Raw genomic sequence first — 18,652 nt, 5'->3', positions numbered from 1 at the left:
ATATATATATATATATATATATATATTATGTATGTATATATATATATGTATATATATATATAAATATATATATATATATATATATATATATATATATATATATATATATATATATATATATATATATATATATATATATGTATATATATATATGTATATATATATATATATATATATATATATATATATATATATATATATATATATATATATATATATATATATTATATATGGAGTGCATTCAGACATCAGAGCCACACTCTGAACCACCTTCCTCCACATGTGAACTGCTCTGCCTTGCTACAAAATAGAGCATCACATGTAGACAAAGCTAACATTAATGAGGGATATACAGGGACAGATCGTAGATATGCCTATTACAAACCTATGAAGTTTATGCATGATATATTTCATATTACCATGACTGTTCTGAAGGTGGTGGCGTCTGAAACTCAAGTGTCTGTCATGACTTCATTACTTCCACCTTCAGCTATTTGCCAGACTAATATAGATGTTTGGAGGAACAGAACAAACACTATGATGGCTTAAATCTTTACATTCTGTGCAGATCTGCACTGTTGGCAGGTATGGCCCACTGCCCACAGGGCCAGATGCTATGTCCATAGCAGTTGTTCAGCAGGACATCATTACAGCAAGTCTTGATGGCACATATAAATCTTTCAAAATCATCTATCCCATTATTACAGACCAAGTACTATATTCAATTACATGCTGACATGTTTCACATACCAGTTTATTTATTATGTTCTCTTCTGTGTTCCAGTTGATGTCATCCTTGTTTGTTATTTTTTTTATTTATTTTTTTAGTATTATTTTTTTTTCCTTTTTATATTTCTCTCTCTCTCTCCACTACAGGGATCAAGCTGGTTTGAATATGTTGCAGCATGGCTTTTGTAGGTGATGCTCAGGATCAGGTGATGGCCTCTGCACCAGGTAGTGTTCCCCACTTGCTAATTGCATGCAGGCAGCTGTGTAGTTCTTCCAATAGCCAATGTTATGGCAACCAACTACTATAAATGACTACATCATGTGGGCATTGTCCCTTTATCTTTCCTGTATGGAAGACATCCTTCCTGTGTGTGGGCATTGGTATTACAGACAGCAGGTAGCAATACCTCTTACAACAGGACATGTGGACATAGGCCAACTACATGTTTGTATAAGGTTCCAGACCTAGTGACAGTGTGTGAGTATTGCTGTTATATGCATTGAATACTTCTCATTTTACAGGGTTTGTGTGTAGATGCTAGTTTTGCATGGAATGCAGTCTGCCTGCATAGCTCTCAACTGTGGGCCTATCCACATGATGGCCAAAGGATTGGCTGTTATGTTTTGTCTGTTCCCCACACAGGTCTTGTCCCTACATATCGGTGGCATTCTCTCCATTGATTGCTATCAGTACATGGCAACATCCATTTGTGTTTCTGACTTCATATTCCTGAGTAAGGGTATGTTGCAACCAATCCTGTAACACCAGAAACTTTCACAGTGTATAACAGCAATATTTCAAATATGGCCCTGTATTTCCACCTTTGTCCTCCACCTATATACCAAGCTTTGTCCAGATGTCATGCAGTAAGAGGTTGATAGGTAATGATCTATCGTTATTTAGTGCTGACATTCCTGCTATCATTCCAGTGATGTTGTTGACTCCCACACAATTTGTGGGGTAGGGTCCATGTATATAAGGGCTACAGATGGACAAAACATGTGTTATATGCCCTTGTAAGACATTTTATGGGGGTGAGGTATTAAATGTTTTTAACCTAGGCTTTTACAACATGTGAGAGATATCAGTAATAAGAAACATTAAGGTATATGTACATTTTCATACGTTTCACCATGTGAACAGTGGTGGGATAGAGCATACTGTCTTACAAGCACTTCTGTTTGTCAGTGTGACAGTGACATTTTAAGTTAAGCATTGTTATGTAAAAGATACATTTACATCGTTACAGCTAATACTTTTCCCCTTAGGAGTTGAGTCCAGAGTGTAATTGGAGGCTGTTGAACTACATCTGTAATTAAGTGTTGATTGATTTTTATCTTCAAGGCAACTGTGTGTTTTACTGTTGTGCTACTTGAAGGCTTTAGCATTGACAGCAAAGTATGTTATGTTTTGTAGATTACTCTATCATATGTTTTGTTTGAGAGTTGCATTAATCATTTATTATGTATTACAAACACCTAAATGCTATAAGAAATGGCATAAACAACTGAAATAGTACACAAATAAACATTTCCATGTATGCAAACTGTGTGTGGTGTCCTGTCCTTTGCATTGTGTGTGGGTATATGTTTCATGCAATAATTCTCATTTGTAGGAAAGAATCAGAGACTGGCCATTTGAAAAGGTAGCAACTGTAGGAATAAAGGCTGTTTGATATGCTGTGCTCTCTCTCTCATATATATATATATATATATATATATATATATATATATATATATATATATATATCTATATATATATATATATATATATATATATATATATATATATATATATATATATATATATATATATTTATATATGTGTATATATATATATATATACATATATATATATATATATATATATATATATATATATATATATATATATATATATATCTGTGTGTGTGTGTGTGTGTGTGTGTGTGTGTGTGTGTGTGTATCATTAGGATGTTTAGTGCTTCCACATTGTACATTCCCTATGGTAGACTGACTGTTCTGCATGATGTGTTAGAGAAATCACCTCAACCTCTTACAGCTGACATGGGTTACTGTTAACTTGTTGTGGCTATGTTGTTCAGGGTACTGGGTTCAAAACTTGCAAGTGCTGGTTATTTTGTTGCAAGGCAGATCAGTTCAGCTGTGGGGGAAGGGATAATTGTAATAATTACAAGTGATCCCTATTTGGGGCTCCTTCACCCCCATTAACAGTGCCTTTGGTCAGATGTTTTGCAGTGAGAGGTTCAGAGTGTGGATCCAATGTCCGATATATATATATATATATATATATATATATATATATATATATATATATATATATATATATATATATATATTATATGTGTGTGTGTGTGTGTGTGTGTGTGTGTACACACATACATTTACATATATAAATACATTTTCCCTACTGTTGAATGACTGTACTGCATGATATGTTGGAGAAAACATCACACTTATCTACAGCTCAAATGGCTTAGTGGTAAATTGCTGTCCCTATGGTGTGCAGGGTCCTGGGATTGAGGCTTCCAAGGGCTGATTATTTTGTTACTGGGCAGAACAAGAGCTGTTGGATACAGAGTGATTAAGGCTCTTTTAAGCAGTTGTAAGCGGGTTTGCGTGGGATTGCATGGTGGTAAGCAATGCTAACTTCTGGTTAAATATACTTACAGACAGTCTGAAAGTGCTTAATCTGTGTAGGCACTGCTTAGCACCACGCAAACAGGCTTAAATCCACTTACTCCCACTTACCCCCATGCTAATTTCTTTAAAAGAAAAGAAAAAAGGGTTGGTAAGAAAGTGGTGAAAAAGGGGGCACAAAGAGGGAAAGACAATAGGGAACGTAGCTAGGGATGTGCAGGATGGGTGTAGGGAAGGTCCATAGCTGTCCATTTCTTCTACAGCAACAGCTATGCATATATACTGAATTTGTAGGTAGGTTTGGACACTCAAACCCCTGAGAGAGTTGTGAGGACAACAATAATGTGTTGTAAAGCCAATTAGACTAGATTACATTTGTTCAGTGGACAAGTGTGTGAAATGGACAGCTATGTATGGGGCAACATTTTCATGGGGGAACAGATTGCCCTTTATTTTAAGGTGTGAGTGAGATGTTGGGGAAGGATAGTAGGTATATTTGGGGAGGTAGGTTGGGTAGGAAGACAGACAAGACAGACAAGACAGCATACAGGGCCAGTATATGACACATGTGGGGGGTAAACACCTTGGACGGGGAGGTTTGTTTTGAAATTGGAAGCCCATGAGCCCCCAAAATGGAAACAGTGGGACTGAGGTCCCACCCATAGGCAGTCACTACTGCACCTTGATGGCCCTGAAGGTGGCTGTGCTGTGGGCTGAACAGGAGGGACAGGCTGACCCTCTAAATGTGCCAAGTGGGCCTCAAGCTGGCTATGCACCAATCCCTGGACCTGACTTCAGGTGACAGGATACTGTATGCACCCACTCCCTGAGGGGGACGAGCCCCATCCCCTGAGGCAGTTCCACCTGAAGGTGGTGCAGGACCAACAGACAAGGATGTCCCGGGGTGGGTCCCAGACACACTGCTGCCCGATGCCATGGCTAGATGAGATGGGAGAGGTGGGTCCGCTGGGACTGGCCTTCCCAGACATGCTATGGTGTTGCAGTTTTAGAACCTATATAGGTTAGTAATAGTCAACACAATTCAGGATTAGTTATAACAGCATTACCCATTAAACCAAAACAACAGATCTGGAACAATTTCATAGCAAACAGAACCCATGTGTATATGGAACCACAGTGACCATTACAACGGCATGCAGGTTACATTAATAGCAACAGGCCACCAATGATAGTATTTCAACATGGAACATTAATAGAAACACATTTCAATATTTGTTGAACAATAGGGCATATGTCCCAACAGTAGGTTTGGTGTAAACATACCCATTGAGTTGTATGTTTAGATTATTGTTGCAGATATGGTGGGGGGAAAGAGAGATGTCAATTAACAACTTATATATCCTTGTAGCACTCAAACCTGTAATGATCATTGTTCTAATCATTACTCTACAGGTATTATTACAATACCCTATGGCCTTGGCTTGGGCAGTGGTATGATTGTACACAGTGTGTACTTCAACTGTCTTATAGCTAAATTCTACATCCCTTACCTGGAAGACCTGTGGAGGGAATGTTTGTTAACACTACCCGACTGTTTCTACACATATTCACAGATTCTGAGTTAATATTATGCACATACCTCTCAATATTTTAATGCACACATTCTGGGCAAAGCTTGACAACATGGATGTAGAAATAGGGACATATTTTGAATATTGCTCTCATAAACTTGGAGAGTTGCTAGAGTAGCAGGATTTGTTTTAATGCACATTTTCTGAAGGTTTTGAGGTCTGAAAATCAACTGTATGTCATTATTTAGTGACTACAGTTCTGAGATCATCCCACTGATTTGCCAGGTGGACAGATGAAAAGGCAGAAAATATGAGCCAGTTATCTGGAAATTCTGCAAACATCTGTACAGTTGAGAGGTATGATTATATATACAACTTACTACCACTCCCAGGATTTGAACCATGGCTGTGTCTGCTAAAAATACAACTATTTAAGTTTCATCAGCGTGTGCTATTTGGATATTGCTGTCTTTTTCTTTGGTGTTTTCTTTCTAAGTTTCTCTTGGTTGTACAATCTGACCTTGTAATTACAACATTCTTATACAGACATTCCTAGATATATTTTTATGTAGCATAGTGTGAGAAAAAGTGGTTGATACAACAGTACTATTCCAATATCAGATGTTAGTGAATGTTACATGTCAAGCCATGCAACACCAGAGTAAACACTACTAGTCTGTGATTTAAATCTTTATTGCCAGGCAGTTACAGTATTCTTATCTGACAGACCTGTGGAGGGAATGTTTAACACTACCTGACTGTTTCTACACATTCTCCCAGATTCCTCGTTAATATTATGCAGATACCTCTCAATCTCTTAATGCACACACTCTGGACAAAGCTTGACAAAATGGGCATACAGATAGGGGTATATTTTTAATATTGCTCTCATAAACTTCGAGAGTTGCTAGAGTGACAGGATTTGTTTTAATATACATTTTTGAAGGTTTTGTAGTCTGAAAATCAAATGTATGTCATTATTTAGTGACTACAATTCTGAGATCATCCCACTGATTTGCCAGGGGGACAGGGAAACAGGCAGAACATATGAGCCAATTATCTGGACATTCTGCAAAAATCTGTACAGTTGAGAGGCATGATTATGCATACAGCTTACTACCACTGCCAGGATTTGAACCATGGCTGTGTCTGCTAAAAATAGAACAATTTAAGTTTCATCAGAGTGTGCTATTTGGACATTGTTGTCTAACTTTTCAGTGTTTTCTTTCTTAAGTCTCTCTTGGTTGTGCAACCTGATTTTGTACTTACAACAGTCTTATACAGACATTCCTAGACATTTTTTTATGTAGCACAGTGTAGGTAACAGTGGTTAACACAACATTACTATTCAGAGAATGCAACAATAAATGCCATACAATACCAAAGTAAACACAACCAGTCGAGGATTTAGAACTTTATTGCCAGTCAGTTACAGTTTTATTTAAATATCACCTATATGGGACTATTACTGTCTTATTTTCTGGTTTATTCAGTACAACCCATACACAGTTTTTATACTGCCAGGTGACTTTCTACTACTTTATATTTATTTGGTATGACTACTACAAGCAGGATTGTTACCAGCCTCGCCACCCAGATGTTGCAACCTACTAGCATGGGCTTCCTGATTCACAGCCTGCTCAGCTGCAGCTGTAAGGGAAATAGAGAAATATTTAGGCATACCTATCCATCATATACACAGGCTGGTCATTAGTAAACAGTTATTGGTATGACTACTTACACACTGCTGGGACATCGCCCCTCTGTCTTGCTTCTTGGACTCACTCGTCCAAGAGCTCTCTCTTTCTCTGCTTCAAGTCAGCATAATGGTGCCAGACCTGTTCACCAGTCTGAGGGATACCAATGGCACTGGTGAGATCATGGGCGAGACAGTCCCAGGCTTCTGCTTTATATTGGGAGCCTTGGTACTGGCCCTGCAGCGGTCTCTCATCAAGAGTTTGTACCAGGAGTCTTACCATGACCTTGGACTCCTGTATGCCCCAGCACTGCACAGGGAAGTGCATGCCTTCATCAACTCCTGCCATACTGCCTACAATGGGAAGCTGCAACCAGTTATGAGCTATATTCCTGCCTGTGGGGTTTAAATATGGCCGATTTCTTGCCCTTTGCCATGATTGGACTGTTTTGAATATGATGAGCTAAGCTAAGCTATGGACAAACCTGCTTAGCTAAGGTTGGCAGTGCTTAAAGGGGCAGGTTCAGCACTGCTTACCAATGGGCAAATCCACTTACCTGGGCTAGATATTGCTTAGCAGTCATATTTACACAATGCTTACACCTAGTAAGCAGAGCTGTGCAATGCTTAGCATTGCTTATTTTTTATTTTTATAGACTATCTGCTGTATGGGATTGATTCATCATTCATTACATATTACAATTTTGTTTACTGTCCCTGACATCTCCCATATGCTTTTATTACATTTCTTCATGTGTGACTATACTGTATGGGGCACTTTTGTTTATATGGGGGTTTCACAACTTTATGATACTGACACCTCACATCTGGACCTACTGCAGTACTCTGGTTAACAAATATATGCTATTTAGTAGCTAATTATAAAAAAATGTTTATGTACTGCTTTCACATGTAAAATGCAAATTGGTTAAAGTGAGGATCAAACCAGGAATAGCTGCATGCAAAGCATACGCTCTAACCACTACACTATTGCAATAATGCTTATACTGGATGTTTCTTGCTATATAATTTGTTGTACTGTTTAAGCTGGACTAAGTGTAGCTAAGCAACGGGTATACCCCTGCAGCTATGCTTAAACTTTACTGCATGTTTAAAAAAATAGATCTGTTGTGTTATTTTATTTGTAATCTTCAGAATATCCATGCTAATGCTGAACCTGTTATTCTATCAATGTTCTGCTTTGTGGGACGATTGTCCCTTTTGGCTTTGTCCACATTCTTTACTCTGACAGGTTGGGAGGTGTGCGTTATGTGCTTATGCTATATGTGTTATTCTAACAACATCTGTCTTGGTAGGGACGATTGTCCCTCATGGCTTTGACCAAATTTGTTATCTTGATGGGTTTAGGATGTTACGGGCATTCTCACTCATTTTAAATTGCCGAAAGGCAATTCTGGAGTGCAGGGAGTGTGTATATTGTGAGACCTCTGCTCTCAGACACCCCCCTTGTGCTTGTATACGGAACTGTGTCCGTTTTACAGAATGGCAATGCTCCTTCATACATATGCATGGCTCACTGCCGTGCTGAATAGAAATGATCCCTACCATGCAGGAATAACTTATTCCAGCACGGCTGTTTGCTGAATCTCAGGGATTGTGTTTTTATAGCAGTATCAAGCTCTCTGGATCCAGTCTCCCCACTATGATACAATTAGTTGCATGATTACCTGTATATACTGTAGATTCTCCCCTGTGAGCTCTGTGAATGTGAAAATGAGGTGTTAAATCATTAACATTTTTGAATGCCACAATCTGCACTAAGTGTAAGGAATGCAAACATGGTGTAGAGACCTACATGAATAGTACATGCCCTAGCAATGCAAGGATGCACACTGAGAAATTGTCCCTACTAATGGCTTGCAGAAGCCTGTGATTACACTGACTTCAGGAACCAACAGGATTTTATAGTCTCCCCTCTTTGATGTATACTTGCTAAGGGTGTGTCAGGTAGACAGGACTTAAAAATATATGAAAAGTACATTCACTGATTTAGAAGAGCAACATTTCTAACAGTCAAATGCTGGATTTAATGACCACAGTTATTGCCTTTAGGAAGAAATGTTCATATTCAAAGGAGTACCTTAAGCACTGATACAGATAATATACGCAATAAAACAGGGGAAGAATTGCTGTTAAGAAATCATAGATAAGGGGATAGGGGAACATAAAGAAACAAAGTAATACACCTGCAATTTTTGCAGTATTTGATTAATATTGTGTGAGTACATGGAGATCCTAACTTTTGACAATATCACAATCATCCAGACATTTACTGACAAAAAACAACTTTCATAAATTGTTTCTGTTACACTTTCAATATGACTCAGTACAATGTCACATTATCAATATATCTAAACACTTTTTCTCCTTATTAATATATATCTTTGTCTGTTGCAATTATGGGACACAATCTTAAATGACTGTTCTTACTACTTTTGCTTGAGTGTTCAAATTCATACAGGTTCCTGTTGCAAGATAACAAAGTTGCTTTAACATCTCAAATGTACATTTAAACTATCTGATCTCCCTTGTTTCTTTTATCATGTGCATGCCATTTGGCATTGTGCTCTGTGGACTGGCAGCTATCAATAGCAGTGAACAGCATTTGCCTGCCCAAGGTAAATACTGACATTTTTTATTTGGACTGCCATCAATAGCATTATGAAGGTTGACATTACTGCACTTTCTTCAGCAGTCTGGACAGTAATGAGTGAAGAAATGCAATTTGTCAAACTCCTATCTCTGTGGCATAGTGTGCAAATGTATTGAGTTTAGAAAAGAGTACAGGTGATTCAAGGTTCACACATCATTTCACTGAGGGAGGTCAAACTAAATCTTGAAACTCATGTTTGTCTATGAATGTGTTGATATGGGAAGCACAGGTAAGGTCAGTATTGATTAAAAGTAACAGACAGATAAATCCTTTGAAATTATGTCAATATTAACTCCATGTGCTGTCTGATCAATGAAACCATTTTGTCTGTCCCTGTGCCTGTATCTATTCCCATGGCATTAGCTAAAGTCCTGATATTGTAGCAAATACATGATAGTACTCATATGGCAAGGAGATGTGAGAAGGTTCCACATATCAGTGTAATATAATACTAGCTGTGCTATTGCTAGATGTACACTATGATTCATTTCAAGTGTCTTCAAGTTGTTATTCCCAAAATGTCTGAATGTTTCAAATCAATATAGCCTTCTGCATTTGCATTCCACTTTGCAGTGCAAAATGAACTTTCACAGCTTAAGGAAAAAAAGTGAAAAATTTAGTTTATGCTATATTATGTAGTGCAGACCAACCCAGGGTCATTCTGCAGACCTCAGCACGCTTGGTAGTATATGCAGACCTCAGCACTCTGGATAGTACTCGGTGAAGAAAATAACACCTCTCAGGTAACTTTCTGTATGACACAAGGTGTAAGGGCAGTGAGCTTAGAGAAAACTAGTTTAACTGATAATTTTATTGAGGGTTGACTGAATACATATTTAATCACATTTTGTGATACCATGTTGTTGTTGCTAAGACTATATGAACTTTGGTCTGTCTATTTTCACATTATTTCTCATTAACTATAAGTCTGATAATATGTTATAGAAAGTAAATTTCTGATATTGCAATGACAGCTGAGAAGGATGAATTTGTAACTTGAATGCACTTCTTTCTCTGGTCATTGCTGCATATACCCATTGACTGCATTTAATTTACTGTCAACTTTTTTATCTTTCACATATTTTCTTGTAATCCCTTTTAAATTTGCTAGTAGTTCAGCAGTGCTCAAACATGGTTCACTGTCTAAAGAAAAAAAAAAGTGAAAAATGTGGCTTAGGTTGCCTTATATAGAGCAAATGTGCCTGGTGTCATTGCATAGTCCCTCACAACATGGATAGTACTTACTGCAGAGAATACACTTGACAGATTTTCAGTTCTATGGTACAAGGTGTAACTGATATGAATTGAGAGAAATAAGGCACATGAAGAATTGTTTGAATCCTGTTTAGTGGTCACATTGCAATTATTTACAACATATAACTTTTTTAGTGGGGGAGTACATTTTAATTTCCATTTGCTCACCACTTGGCAACATGCGAACATTGTTCCCTGCTTAAGGAAAAAGGTGAAAAGTTTAGTTTAGACTGCTTTATGCAGCACAAACATGCTTGGCACCATTTTGTGGCCAGCAGCACTCTGGATAGTAATCAGTGAAGAAAATACACCTGCTAGGTAACCTTTGTCTGTGGCACAATATGTATCTGATGTGAACTGGGAAAAAATAAGGCCTATAAAGCTTTGTTCAGTTGCTATGCTATGATTGCTCCAGTTGCATATGCATTAAGCACTGGCTTGTATATCCAACCTAAAGAGGTGGACTGTGTTTCATTTCTGGTACAGCCTGTGTAATACATGATGGAAACAGCTCCCTTGGTAATGAAGCATTGGCATTGTACTGCTCACTGTTGTTTGGATCGTAAAATGTGTAGATGCTTTCTCACAATCTGACTAAATCTGATCATTTACATTATTTTCATAACTCCTTTCTTGATGTCAACATTCAGTTCAGTTATTTGTGACAGCTTCCTTTGCTATCTGATGTGGCATATGCAGTTAATACTGAGGTATGGAGAGAGCCTAGTATAATAGGCAGGAAGTTGAACCTGGTAACATCTATCAGAGAGTAGTGGCTTATATACAGTCAATAGTTATGGCATACTCAGAATCCACCTTTTTCAGGCCTTGTCCTACAAGTAGGGTATCTGTAGTCCTTATGACAAGAAAGTGCTGTAAGCCCTTCAAGGATGTTCTTTGTGACATGACTGATATGCATATTTCTGTGGTGCATATGATTATTAGGCAACTCTCTGATAAAATTTCCTGGCATGTGTTCAAAAATAACATGATGCAGATGTTTATCATGTCATTCATTGCTCACAGGCATTACCTATTCCCAAGATATGTATGCTCTACATTGCATGTCTTCATCCAAACATTTCTTTATTACTGTAGTTGTTTTCATCACACTGCAGAACTTAATGGCAGATGAGAGATTCCATAAACATTTCTTACTTTAGCTTCAGTATTGTCATTTAATGGTCCTCTGTTACAACACTTTCTTGGATAATGTTGCTGTTGAATTGCTGTTATAGGATCATAAGATCATATGGGGTTACTAGACTAATGGCCCTGGGGCCCTTACAAGCCTAGCTAAGAGTTTATCCCCAAAAAATAAACCTCAGTCAGCACCTGTTGCCCCTGTTAATGAGGGACAAAGGTGGAACCCCTGGGACAGATTTGTGGTTTCCCATCCATTCATCAAGGTTGCGCTTGAAGAGGGTCAGTGAGGGACTCTGTTTGACATGTATTGCAAGTCTATTCCAGAGATGGGGCAGCCTCTGAGAGACAAACCTGTCACTCCACCAGGTTTTGTTGATGTTGCATATTAGATTTAGGCCTATAGAGCAGGTAATGCATGAGATGTTAAACTTACGGATATTGAGCATCTCTAGTAGGGTAGGGTCTGATATTGCCTTGTAGATGAGACACAGATCACCTCTGAGGAATCTGTATGATACTGAGTAAAGTGATAGTGATTTGAGCCTGTCCACATAAGACAGGTGTTGGTGGCAATGGATTCTCTTTGTAAGGTATTTCTGTGGCCTTTCTATTTGGTGCAGGTGTTTGGAGAGATACATACCAAACAGGGCATTATACTCAATTATAGGTCTAATGAGGGAGGAGTATAGAGTTAATGACCTCCTTTTGTCTGGATGCAACCCCTTTACTTATTAGATGAACCAAGTCAAAGGCTTTTATGACCACTGCCACCACATGATGGTTGAATGTGAGATTGTTGTCGACCGGTGTGCCCAGGTCTCTCACAATGGGTTATGTGCTTAGGGGGTTGCCATTGATGTGGTAATCAGTAGGGGCCATGTTTTTGCCAAATTGTATGATAATACATTTTTTTTGCATTTAACTTAAGGCCATGACTTTGGCACCAGTTATTTGTAGCTGTGAGACCCTCTTGTAGTATGGTAATATAATTTGGGCAGTCAGTGACAGCACCAAACTTGCAGTCATCCGCAAACGTGGTCAGCTACAAGCCCTTGGTCTTTGCCTGGGCCTCTGAGAAGTAGATGGCAAACAATATCGGTCCCAGGACAGATCCCTGCGGAACACCACTAGTGACAGGTCTGCTTTCAGAGGTGTTGGCCCCTTTTTTGACCTTGTGGGTCCTATCTGTGAGCCAGTTGGCCACCCATCTGATGAGACAGGGAGTAATACCAAGTTGTGTTAGCTTTTCAATGATGCCCAAGTGGGGGATTGTGTCAAAGGCCTTGGCCAGGTAAGCTGTATGTACTGACTTTCCCTCATCCAAGTTCTTGGTGACAGTCTCAAAGAAGTCAACTAGGTTCAGTAGGCATGATCTGCCCCTGATGAATCCAAACTGGGTGGGGTTGAGTGTTTGAAGATTGTCTATGCCTTTGTTTATGAGATCCATAATAATAAGCTCCATGGCTTTACAGATCAGACTTGTGAAGCTAATGGGGTGATAGTTTCTCGGGACAATAGTGGCACCACCTTTGTGCAAGGGGATGACCATGGTGGTTCTCCACTCTGCTAGAATGAAGCCTGTAATTAGGCTGTGGGTGAAGAGAGTGCTCAGTGGCAAAGTTAGTTCTTGCTGGAGATGTTGCAGAATGCAGCCTGGGATATTATCAGGTTCCATGGAAGCTGTGTTCTTTGCCTTGGATAGGGTCTTTAACAATTGATCTATGGACATGTGAGGTGTGGGACAAGTATTGGGGATGTCAAATAGGCCTTTGGGGGGCAATAAGAGGGTGAAGTTTGCAGTGAACCTATTAGCTAGTAGGTTGGCTAAGTTGGCAGCATCATTGTAAGTGGTACCATTAAGTACTAATTTGGAACAAACCTGGACTTTGCCATGAAGGTTTCTAACATTACTGAAGAAGGACTTGTGGTTTCCCTTTGTCTCGGAGGCTAGTTTCAACTCATAATGTTACTGTTCCCTATAATTCCAAGTGAGCATGTCCAGTGTAACAATGCCTGAGATGTCTGCAAATCAGCAATGGAACACTTGAAATCGTGACATGTCATCCAATCTGTGTTGCCATTTGTCACTTATGTATGTTGTGTTTTATTATATTACCATTTAGCATTTACATGACTATACAACACTTGTCTATTACATATTCGTAGGTGATAAACCCCTTTCTTATGGGTGCCACTGACATTTCCTTGCAAAAACATGTCTATTTCTGATGTACTAAGTAAAATAAACACTTTTAAAACTGCTAAAGCTGTCAATGGAAACAAAACAAACTGCAAGGAAAACCTTCGGCAGACCACCATGCCACCACGATGCAACTGTTGAAACCACAAATTTATTGAGTAAAACTGTAAAATGTAGGAAAAAAAATTGGTCCGATAAGTGCTTTCGGCTGATGTACCTGACATTACACTTGTAAGGTCCATTTGTTCTTGTGTATAGATGCCGAAGTTGACAATATAGCAGTGGTGTTGGCTTGCATACATAAATTCCTGTACATGGATCTCATATACTATGACTACAATCTATGTATTTATCCCCCTAATGCATCTTTTGTCATTGTTGTTATCTCAAGTCAGCATTTTATTAATGTGTATATCACAGTTTTTACTTCCCTTTGTCACACTGCAGCTTTATATCCCTATCACATCCTTTGTTTGGATGTACATTTTTATTTATGTGTATAACCTCAGTATTGTCATTGACATTAATTATCATGATGTCAATACTGCAGGATTTATGTCAGAATGCTTTATGACATGTTTGCCTGCATTACATAGTATACTTTACCCATGCCTCCTTCCATATTAATTATTGAGTATAAAACACTTATTATTTGTGTATAATTAACCAATTTCACTTCTGGTGCTTCAGTATTCTTTTCCCCATATTTGCTCTTAATATTTTAAGGCTATGTTTCTTGCATGTATCTTTGCTTTGCCTTAAACCAAGCTGTTTTATTTGCATTCTGTGCTTCTACTTGCAAGCACCTTTCCATGGCCATGAACACTATTGTTGCCCACAAAAAGGTGCTTGTAAACATGTAGGTGCAGTGAGCAGCATGCGTGTTTGATTAGTGCTGCTGTTCATTGCGTTATATCCTGTAGACTTAGTGCTGTGCCTACATGATTGTTCATGAATCCCAGAGATTTTGTTTTTGCATGTGCAGTATCAAAAACTTTAGCTTTTGTGAGTTTAGACAATTTTTAATAGCTTTCATCAAGTTTTTTAAATCAAGTTTTTTTGATTTCCATGCATCCATATGGTATATAGATATAGACATACTGTAAATAAATAGACAAAGACTATTTCTGAAGTAGTTTAATGAATGATTTCATTGGACTGCTAAGGAAAGCATATTCTATAATTCTGCATAAGGTTACATAGCAAATCTGTCACTTTTTCATTTTGAATATTTATTTTTATTATTAGTTCCCTGATCTTGCATTAGATGTCCCAGTGATGTCTTTTAAGTGTACACAGATTTCCAAACAAAATCAAATCACACATTTATCTGTAGGTTAGCAGACATCTCTAAGTAAACTTTAAGACAAAGAATACAGTTTAAGACATAGAATTAAATAACTGTTCCTAAGCCTTTTTGAATGACACCAAAACACTACAGAATGAGATCTGCCTACTAAACTCTTGGCGTACTAAAAATGGGTTCAACCAAAATGCTAAAATGTCTAGTATCATCACGTTTTGTAGACAACCAATTCCTCCATTGTACTGTATAGATACCTCTAAAAATTGAAAATTTAGTCATGGTCTTAGGTACCTTAGCTCCCTCTTTTTTTAGCCATCATGTGAATAAAGGTGTCAGGAAGTATTTTACTTGCCTAATTGTTAAAGGAATTTTATTATGGTTTAAACAGGAAATCATTCCCTTATACTCAGTATTGAGCAGGTTAGTTATTGAGTACAACAATCCTTTTGAGATGTATCTTACTAAACATATCAAAGAATTATGAAGACCTCAAAGTTTGATAACCAAAAACATCACAGGCCTAAAGTTTCTGAGCTACCAAGAGAGGTTGGACATTTTATCACTTTATTCAGTGTTTTACCAACTTTTGAAGGGAAATTTCAGTCTCATTTACTAAGATATTAAAGACCCAATTGTTCTGGATCTCCTATATCTCCAAAACCGCAATATCCCCAGCAATGCTTGAACCAAGGACCTAAATCATCACTGACAGATAAAAAAAAAACATGGTTGAGGCACAGGTTTATAACCCAGCACCTCAGAAATGTTTGGAATAAACTTTCCCTGTATGGTAAGCAGCATGACTCACTGTTTGCAATTAAATATAATCTACATAACTAGCTGAATATTTACAAATTTGCTAAGGGAGTGACTGGTGTGGCCCTGCTATAAAAATGATTTGTGGCTTGAGGGAGGGTACCGGCAAGATGAGAAAGGTCATATGACTCAATGACCTTAGAATGTCTGTGAATTGGTGAATAGCTGACATTTTAGTCCATAGCTGATATGAGTTTTTCCTCATTTCTTTCTTTATTTTACTTATGCATCTGACATATAAATAAACTGGACAACTTGGGCTCCTTTTCAGTCATGGCCTCAGAAGCATACTTAGGATGTTGCAAAGGGTTAGCTGCTACACAGACAATGTGTTATGGGCAGCAATCAAGAGATGTCAGTGGGTCAGTAGTATAGTAACACCATTCAGAAATTACTGCTGATAGTGCTTTTTGGCCTCAGCTGAAATGCTTTAGTGCTTTGTGTGTGGCATAAGATGTAGTAAGCTGCTTGCTACCAGTTTGCTACTCTTTTTAAACAAGAAGATCATTTTTCTACTGGTTTTCATTTGTTCAACTACTGTAAAGTATCAGATGTCATTTCTTTATATATGTGTATATATATATATATATATATATATATATATATATATATATATAGGTCCACTTCTAAATTTTGAGATCCCACAATCTCGACTTTCAATATCCTAAATCCATAATATCGAGATTGAGGAATCTTAAAAGTATAAAACAAACAAAAAAAAAAACATGACAAGTTGTAAAAATATGTTCTTGTAGGGGGGCAAGCCCTCCTGCACCCACCACACCCTCTGCAACATAAATATACTAACTTTGAGATTGCTTTACAGTGAAAAGAATGATAATGTAGCTCGCTATACAGTGCAGAATGGGAACATTACCATTCTCTTCACTGTAGTGTGATCTCGGAGTTAGTATATTTAATTTGCAGGGGGTGTGTGGGGTGCAGGGGGGCTTGCCCCCCCTGCAAAAACATGTTTTTGATTTTTATTTTTTTTGGTTTTATAATTTTTGAGATTCCACAGTCTCAACAGTATGGGTTCAGGATATTGAAAGTCAAGATTGTGGGATTTCGAAATTTCATAGTAGACCTGTATATACATACATAAATATATATATATTTTTTTAGTTGAGGGAGTGCCATACTGGGGATCAGCATAGGGTGCTAGAAATAAGAAGTCTGCAGTACTGCAGGGTCATTGTTCCACTGTACTCATCCCTCATTAGACCCATTATAGAATACAACACCCCATTTGGTATGTACCTGTCAAGACATCTGCAATAACTGGAAAGGCCACAGAAATACCTCACTAAAAGAATCACAGGCCTAAAGCAGATGCCCTACGCTGACCACCTTAAAAACTCCAGCTATACTCTGTCGCATATCGTCTACTCAGAGGCGATCTCTGCTTAACATACAAGGTCATGTCAAACCCAGAGCTGTTGGACATGCCACACTTAAAGAAATCCCAATCCCTCAGAGCCACACGGTCCAGGGATCTAAACCTTGTCATCACAATAAACAAAACATGCTGGAGGGATAGGTTCCTGACCCAGAGACTCCCCAGACTCTGGAACAGATTGCCCATACATGTCAAGCAGAGTGCCTCTTTGGCCCTCTTCAAAAGGAACATTGACGACCGGATGGGAGAAAGGAAATTCACCCCAGGGATCATGTCAGTTGCCCTGCTAGACAGGGGTCCAGGGAAGTAAATAGTGTTTGAAGAAATAGCCAGAGAATTGTTATGGATAGGCTTGTATATGCCCTAGGGCTGATAGCCTAGTACCAAACTATGAACCTATGAACCTATGAAGGACTATTTACCTCCCTATTTTTTATTATTTTTTTTAAACATTGGGCCTTCTAGAGAAAAGTAAAAGTAAAACTGATCATGACAGAATTTTCAACAGGCTTCAGGTAAAAATATAATGTGTCATAAAACAACACTGCCTTCATACTGTAGCCAAATAATTGACATATTTCCTCTGTAATGATCTCAAGGTCATTTCCTCTATCTGGCTAAGAAGAGCATTTCTGGGTTAGATATTATGTAACAAATCATTTGCAGAATGCTTCTTCGTGGATATAGGATCTGACTAATGACTTAAATACTGAATAGGTTTTCAGATTTCTTGCTGTTAGCTGGGATGGATTTCCAAAGCTGAAACATCGTGATAGGGAAAGCTTTGCAAAACCTTTAGAATGAGAAAAAAAAGATATCACTCAGTCAAAATGGCTGCACCCATTTTCCTGTAAATGATATTGGTGGGTGAACAAAGAGCAATGCTGGTGCTATCCCCTATAGGAAAGCTATGATGTCAGCCATGCCATCGTCTTGTAAGGAAACCTTGTACTTTTTAAAGTCATTTAAAATAGCTTATTTATAAGTTACAGAATAATACAGTGGACAGAAAACAAGCACACACATGCACATGCACAGTATCTTCTCTACTATCCTAGTGACCACAGGATGTGAGGTTGGAATGAGTGGATTATTTCTGTAGCCAGATATGCTGATGACATGATTTCTAACAGGGAAGTAGGAGAAGCTGAAGGGGCTTCCTCAAATATGTACAAATGATAGGAAAAGGAGCAACTTGAGGCAAGATTGGGAGATTATTAACACATATAGTCAAACTGCAATTGCTGGTGATATGGCATT

The sequence above is a fragment of the Protopterus annectens genome, chromosome 4.part0 (assembly GCF_019279795.1).
Source record: "Protopterus annectens isolate FY-2018-M chromosome 4.part0, PAN1.0, whole genome shotgun sequence".
NCBI lineage: Eukaryota > Metazoa > Chordata > Ceratodontiformes > Protopteridae > Protopterus > Protopterus annectens.
The sequence above is the reverse complement of the archived record's forward strand: the minus strand, read 5'-3'. Positions refer to the sequence as shown.